The sequence below is a fragment of the Archocentrus centrarchus genome, chromosome 11 (assembly GCF_007364275.1).
Source record: "Archocentrus centrarchus isolate MPI-CPG fArcCen1 chromosome 11, fArcCen1, whole genome shotgun sequence".
Classification (NCBI taxonomy): domain Eukaryota; kingdom Metazoa; phylum Chordata; class Actinopteri; order Cichliformes; family Cichlidae; genus Archocentrus; species Archocentrus centrarchus.
Window position 1 is genome coordinate 23,722,379 of NC_044356.1, and position 6,768 is coordinate 23,729,146.

Below are 6,768 nucleotides of genomic sequence, written 5' to 3' on the forward strand. Positions count from 1 at the left end.
AAAAAAGAAAAAAAAGGAATGCCAACCATAATTATTTCACACTGACTGCTTTAGCAACTTGGATTTTGGTATTTGTGATATTTGTCATGTGTACTTGCTTGTTTTAAAGTCTCCAATGCATACACAACAGACCATAAGATAAGCTTTTATTCAGAGGTTTACCATTGTTCATAAAACAACGCCATAAAGATCAGCAACAATAACAGCTTCTGCCCTTGGCTTGCATCTTCAGCGGGCTTTTCAGAATAAAATATTCCTGCTTCTTTCCAGTCACCCATTCCATAAAGTTTATTTGTGAGAGATTTAGCTCATAAAATTACATCATACTTGTTCACCACGTTGAGTCCCTTTCAAAAAATGAAACATCTGTAACTTCTGGAAGCAAAGCTGTAAATTCAATTCTGACTTGTTGAAATAATAAAATCATATATACTGTAGTCTTCAGTGCCTGTAACCCACAGTACAAAGCTTTCGTCTCCATTGCTGCATATAGTTGAACGTTCCAATAACACTAAGGCCTGTGGTGCCCATTAAAAAGTGGGTGCCGGAGGAGACTATGCTGTAGTCACGCGAGACTTTGTGAATCTCGGCAGTATCGTTAATGGCGGCGTGACTCTATCAGCAAACATTTGCGTGATTAGCCTTTTTTTTTTTCGCCAATTTATAACTAGACAGGCTTAAAACCAAAAAATATAGGTAGTTTCTTAGCCTAACTTAAATTATTTACAACAATCTGGAGGACGGTGAAGAGGACCTGGATAGTTTGCTGCGGTACATCGACGGGTGTTTTGAGCGAGTCGTCATGGGGAAAACAGACAAGACGCCGACTCCCTCCACCAGCAAAGGAACGCCGTCCACAAAAAGAAGCCGCCCAGAAGATTCCCCAGAGGCAACTTCGTCACCCACCACCAATATTGTGGACATTCTGGAGTCCATTAATAACAAATTGTCCAGCTTTGACGCCCGCTTGGCCCTGGTTGAAATCCTTCACAAGGAGTTTCAGGCCCTGCGGGAGTCAGTCGAGTTCAGCCAGCATCAGGTGGAAACACTGGCTGCTGAAAACGCTGTCCTCAGAGAGTCGGTGAATTCCCTCACCGAGGAAACGACCCGGCTCTCAGAAGAAAACAAGAAAATTAAAGAATCGATTATCGAGCTTCAGGCCCGCAGCATGAGAGAAAATCTTGTGTTTTCAGGTATCCCGGAGAAGGCAGAGGAGGACCCGGAGGCTACAGTGAAGGAATTTATCCAAACTCACCTGAAGCTCCCGGACAAATGATCAAGTGTTAGACAAACGGACAAGTGTTAGGACAAATGATCTCATTTCACAAAGTTTCAGTCTGCAGAGGGGCACTAGGCAGGGCTGCCCACTCTCTCCCTCTCTTTTTGTAATTTTCATTGAGCCGCTAGCAGCAGCAATCCGTCAAAATGTAAATATTAAAGGGATTCAAACTGAAAATATGGACCATAAACTTAGCCTTTATGCTGATGATATATTACTTTTCCTTGGGAATTCACAAGGCTCTCTTTTGAAGACTATCACACTGATAGATAAGTTCTCATCTATATCTGATTACTCTATCAATTGGAGTAAATCAACAGTTTTGCCTCTGAATTGTAATTTCCAGAGAACCTCTAGGACCCCACTAAAGTCAGGAAATATTAGATATTTAGGCATAAATTTTTCCGCCAGGCTCTCAGACTTGGTACGATTAAATCATATCCCCTTATTAAAAACAATAGAGGATGATCTCACACGTTGGAACAGTTTACCTATATCACTCATGGGGAGAGTTGCTGCCATTAAAATGATGGTTTTACCAAAAATTAATTATCTATTTTCATTGATCCCTAATAAACCTACTCTTCCTTGGTTTAAGTCACTAGATTCAAACATCTCAAAATTTTTATGGAAAAACAAACCATCAAGAATAAGCTTAAAAACTTTACAAAAGCCAAAACACAGTGGAGGTCTAGAATTACCAAACTTTTATTACTATTTCTTAAGCAGTAGATTGCAGTATATTTCAAAGTGGATCAAATCCAATTCATTAGACAACCCATGGCTGGATCTAGAACAGGCGTTTTGTGGAAAAATAAAAATCTCAGATTTACCTTTCATTAGTTCCAGTATTAAACATCATAACTGCTATAAAGTCCTTAGTATAAATACCTCTCTGACAGCCTGGTGGGAATTTTTAAAAATAACTAAGTCTTCACTCATCCCCTGTAAACTAACACCCATTTGGAACAATCCAGATATTTGTCAGAAAAATAAAATGCTGAATTTTCCGTTATGGCGTGATAAGGGTATAAATAACTTAGAACATATTATCCAAGATGGAAATTTTATCACGTTCCAAGAACTTATATCAAAATATAGAATTGGCAACGGTAGATTTCTGGAATATCAACAAGTTAAGTCCGTCCTACAGGGAAGATTTAACCTTAATCAATTGAATCTAGAAATGCCTACTTGGGTAACAGAATTTCTTAACCTCTGTACCCCAAAATTGTTATCAAAATTATATAAATTATTAATAAAAACTGATGATTCAGTTTCCCTCCCAATTACAAAATGGGAGCGTGATCTTTCTGTCAACCTGGATCAAAATTTATGGACAGAAATATGTTTAAATATCTTCAAAATGACTACAAGACCCCAAATACAACTTGTACAATATAAGATTCTCCATAGAACATACTACACTGGACAAAGGATGTTCCAAATGGGCCTTACACACTCAAACATATGCACCCACTGTACAAGCAATTCAGAGGATAATCATCTACACGCTCTGTGGTCTTGTGTACCAGTTCAGAGATTTTGGCAGAGGATTTGTGAAGATCTATCCACATGGTTTAGCTGTCATATCCCAACTTCCCCCAGACTATGCATCTTAGGTGATGTCAGTGAATTAATTATGGAGTTAAATATATCACACATAGTTCTTACTGCCTTGTGCATCGCTAAGAAGATGATCCTCATGAACTGGAAGACAAAAAATAAACTATGTATTACTCAGTACAGAAATTTATTAGTAGATCATGTTAGTTTAGAGAGAATGTCTGCTTCTTCTAAAAACAAATTGGAGGAATTTGACTCTCTTTGGTTCCCACTGCTCAGCTCCATTACTTAGTGGGGGTGATGGGCTGCGGGCTCTGCTCCTGATGTGCTTTGTGGGGGGGTGGGGGGGGACTCCGGGGGCCTGGGTAGCTGGTAGCCTCCTGGGGCTGGGGCCCTGGGGCGACCTTCTGGTGATGTCTGTGTGCCTGTCCTGGTTGATGGTGGTGGGGGCTTGGATGGTGCTGCCTTCGGTCCTGGGGTGTGGGCGGGGTGCTTGGGGGGGTGGTGCCGGCCCTCGGTCGGTTGGCTGGTCTTCCCTGTATGGCTTGGGGGCTGGGGTCTGGGGCCCAGGCACTGGGGCCGCGCCGGCTCCCGGTGGGCCCCCCCTGGCGCGGGGGGGGCCTCTGCTGTCCCGGCCGCGCCGCCGGGTGGGGTGGGTTGGCCTGACGTCGGGATGTCCGGTCTACGCTTTTGGGGCCCTGGGGTGCCTGCATTGCGGGGGGGTGGGGTGGGGGATGGGGCCGCGGTGGGGTGGTTGGGGGGGACTGGGCACTGCATTTCCATGCCCAGGCCAGTATGTCCTGTCGCCTGTTTGTGTCTATTGTTGAGTGAATGGGCATCTAGGAGGAGCGGGCCGCCCTCTGCGGTGGGGGCGAGGGCGCCAACCTCGGGTGCTGCAGTGCTCCGGGATGCTGTCACCGCGGCCCCGGGCTCACCTCCCCTGCCCTGTGCTGGGGTGTGGGAGGTCGGGGTGCCTATTGAGCCAGCGGACAGCTGGCTCTCTTCTTCCAGGATTTTTCCTGGTCATATGCCCCCCCCCCCCTCCCCCTCCCCATACACAAACACACACACACACACACACACAGAATACACATCACTCACAGATGTAGGATGGAGAGGCCACGTGGAGAGCTGCACCACCACTTGCCTCTCCGTTTTAATTGCACTTTAGTCATTATAACTCACAACACATACACACTTACAACCTGATACACATAGGACCTTTGGGGCAGGCATGTTACTCAGAGGTTGATGAGATGGGCCGCTGAGGTGGCCCCACTCGGATCCTCGTCACTGTCTGTCTCCAAATTTTATTTGCACTTTAGACATGGAGGGTTTTGGGGGGGCAGTGTGGGCAAGCGCTGACGACCAACAGTTGGCGCTTGTGGCATAACTGTCCCCTCAATTTTAACTGCACCCTATACACCTCATTCACTCACAAACATTAACACATAGACCTACAAGTTGGGGAGGAGGAGGGGTGGATGGGTCATCTTACACCCCGATTTCTTGCGTCTCGCCTGGGGTAGGGGTCGGGTGGTTCCTTGGGGACCGGGCTGGTGGCGTCCTGGGGTCGCTGTTGGCCCTGGGGTGGTTTCCACTTGCCCCGCCTTCAGAGGGTGGGTAGCTATGGATGAATGTGTGTCTTTGTGTATTTGTCACCGTCTCCGTGAGTATGGGTGGGTGAGTGAATGTGTATGTATGGCATATCTGTGTGTGGGTAAGTATGTATGGGCATGTATGAGTATCTGTGTATAAATGTGTACACGGGTGTCTGGGTGTGTTTGTATGTATGGCTGGACCTGGGTCTGGGCCTTGTGCCTTGCCTCCTGGCCGCTCCTTGCTGGTTGCCTCCTCCCCCCTCCCCCCCTGGGATGGGGGTGCCTCGGGGTTCCTGGGTGGGGCTGGGTGTTCTGGCGTGGGTGCTGGCCTGCCCCCCTTGGGGGTGCGGTGCGGGGCTGCGTTGGCTTCTTCGGCGTGGGGGGGGGCTCTGTGGAGGGTCGGGCGGTCCTTGGGTGCCGTGGGCCCGGGAGCCCTGCCGCCGGCCAGTGCAGGGGGCTGGCCGCTGGGGGGGGGCTGGCTTCTCATCGCCTTGGGTTCCCTGGCGCCCTCGCTCCTCGACTGGGGGGGCTCCGTCTGAGACCACCCTCTCCCGTCTGCTGGGGTAGGTATGCGGTTGTCTTTGGACTGAGTGGCCGGGGGTCTTCCTGGCCCTTGGTGGGCTGCTGGTGGCCTGGGGTTCCGGGGGCTTTCCGTACCTGCCTCTGGCTTCTGATGGGTGGAGCTGCAGCGTTTTGCCCTCATTGGTAAGTACGTTCCATGACACAGACACAAACATGACACAGACACAAACGCCCACTCAATCACAACTCAACAAAATTGTTGGTGTGCGTAACATGCTTTGTTAGTTTTGTTTTTCACACACAAATTTATTTTTGCAAGTATTGATAGTATTTTTTTATATGTTAAAGTGATGAAGTATCTGATTAATAGACTTGTGCTCTTTCCCCTTTTTTTTTTTTTTGCTCCCTTTCTCTCTCCCTTTTTCTTCTCTTTATTTTCCTCTTCTTCAGCCTGTCAGCTCTGGCTGTTACATAGTATGTGGAAAAATAACTCAGATAAATAAAATAAAGGGTTAAAACATCAACAAGAAGAGCCTATTGAGAACCTATAGAGCTCATCTTGAAATAGCAAATATGTTTGGCACAACAACGCATTCAGATCACAGTTCTGCTTGCAAGATCTACCAGACATGACAGGCTAAAAAAAAAAAAAAAAAAATAAAAAATAAAAAGTGGGTGCCACTGTTAACTGGCAGATGACACACGTGGACGACAGCTGGTAATATGTACAACGTCTGCTAATTCACTGAAGGACAAACAGAGGTAACACTTAAACATTGTATTTACACACGCATGATTTATGTAACCTGGTTTCACAGAAACATTACAAGGACCATGACTGCTTGCTGTCTTTAGCTGTATAATGTGTAATCGAAACAGTGACAATGGAAAATCAATTAGGAACATTGCCACGGTGGACACATGCATTCCCTGGTCAAATTGCTGTCATCTGTTTATTTAAAAAAATATCACTCTTGTTTTCAATTGCTTAGGTTTCAGCACCAAACTTCTTGCTTAGGTTTAGTAAAGGATTGTCCATCACTTAAAATGATCCCACAAGTTGTTTGCGCAAGCTGTTATACCTACCTGTTTTAAAGAGGCTTTAACCAGCTTCTACCAGCCACATGTGTACATGTAAAATGTGCACCATTCTATTCATTGGAATGGACAACATCCCCCTTAAAAAAATGGTAATGTGCTTAACATTGTAAAATGGCCTAATTTAACCTCAATTAATAATTCTAATATTAACAAAGCAGTTTTGGTGCCTAAATCTATACAAACAGCATGTGAAAATAAAAGCCAGTGAAAGGGAAACTTAAAAGATGGCAGTCTCCTGGTTCAGTACTTTATTAAGAAAAACTGCAACACTGCCACTGTGCCAGATTATATCTTAAAAGTGTATGTACAAATATATAATGTTATAACACCATAACCTGTGAAGAAAAAAAGACATATCATTACTAGTGGATCTAGTGCCATCAGCCATGGATGTAGGGCTGTATATGATCCACATATGATATATGATCCAGCTGATTCACAAAACAGACTGTACAAAGGAAACCACCCCCATCCCCCTGCATGCACATACACACACTCACACTCTGCATGCATGCAGTGACCCTCTTGCTAAACAAGTTTATTACGACCTCCAAGGGCTGGACAGGCGATAGATCACAGCAGGGGAGGCCAGAGGTGAATCCATCAAAGTGACTTTAATAAAGACCACTTGATTTGGCCTGCTGGCTCAACAGTTAAAATGGTTGTGTTCAGGTCCAGTGAAGCGGACCATAGTCTAGG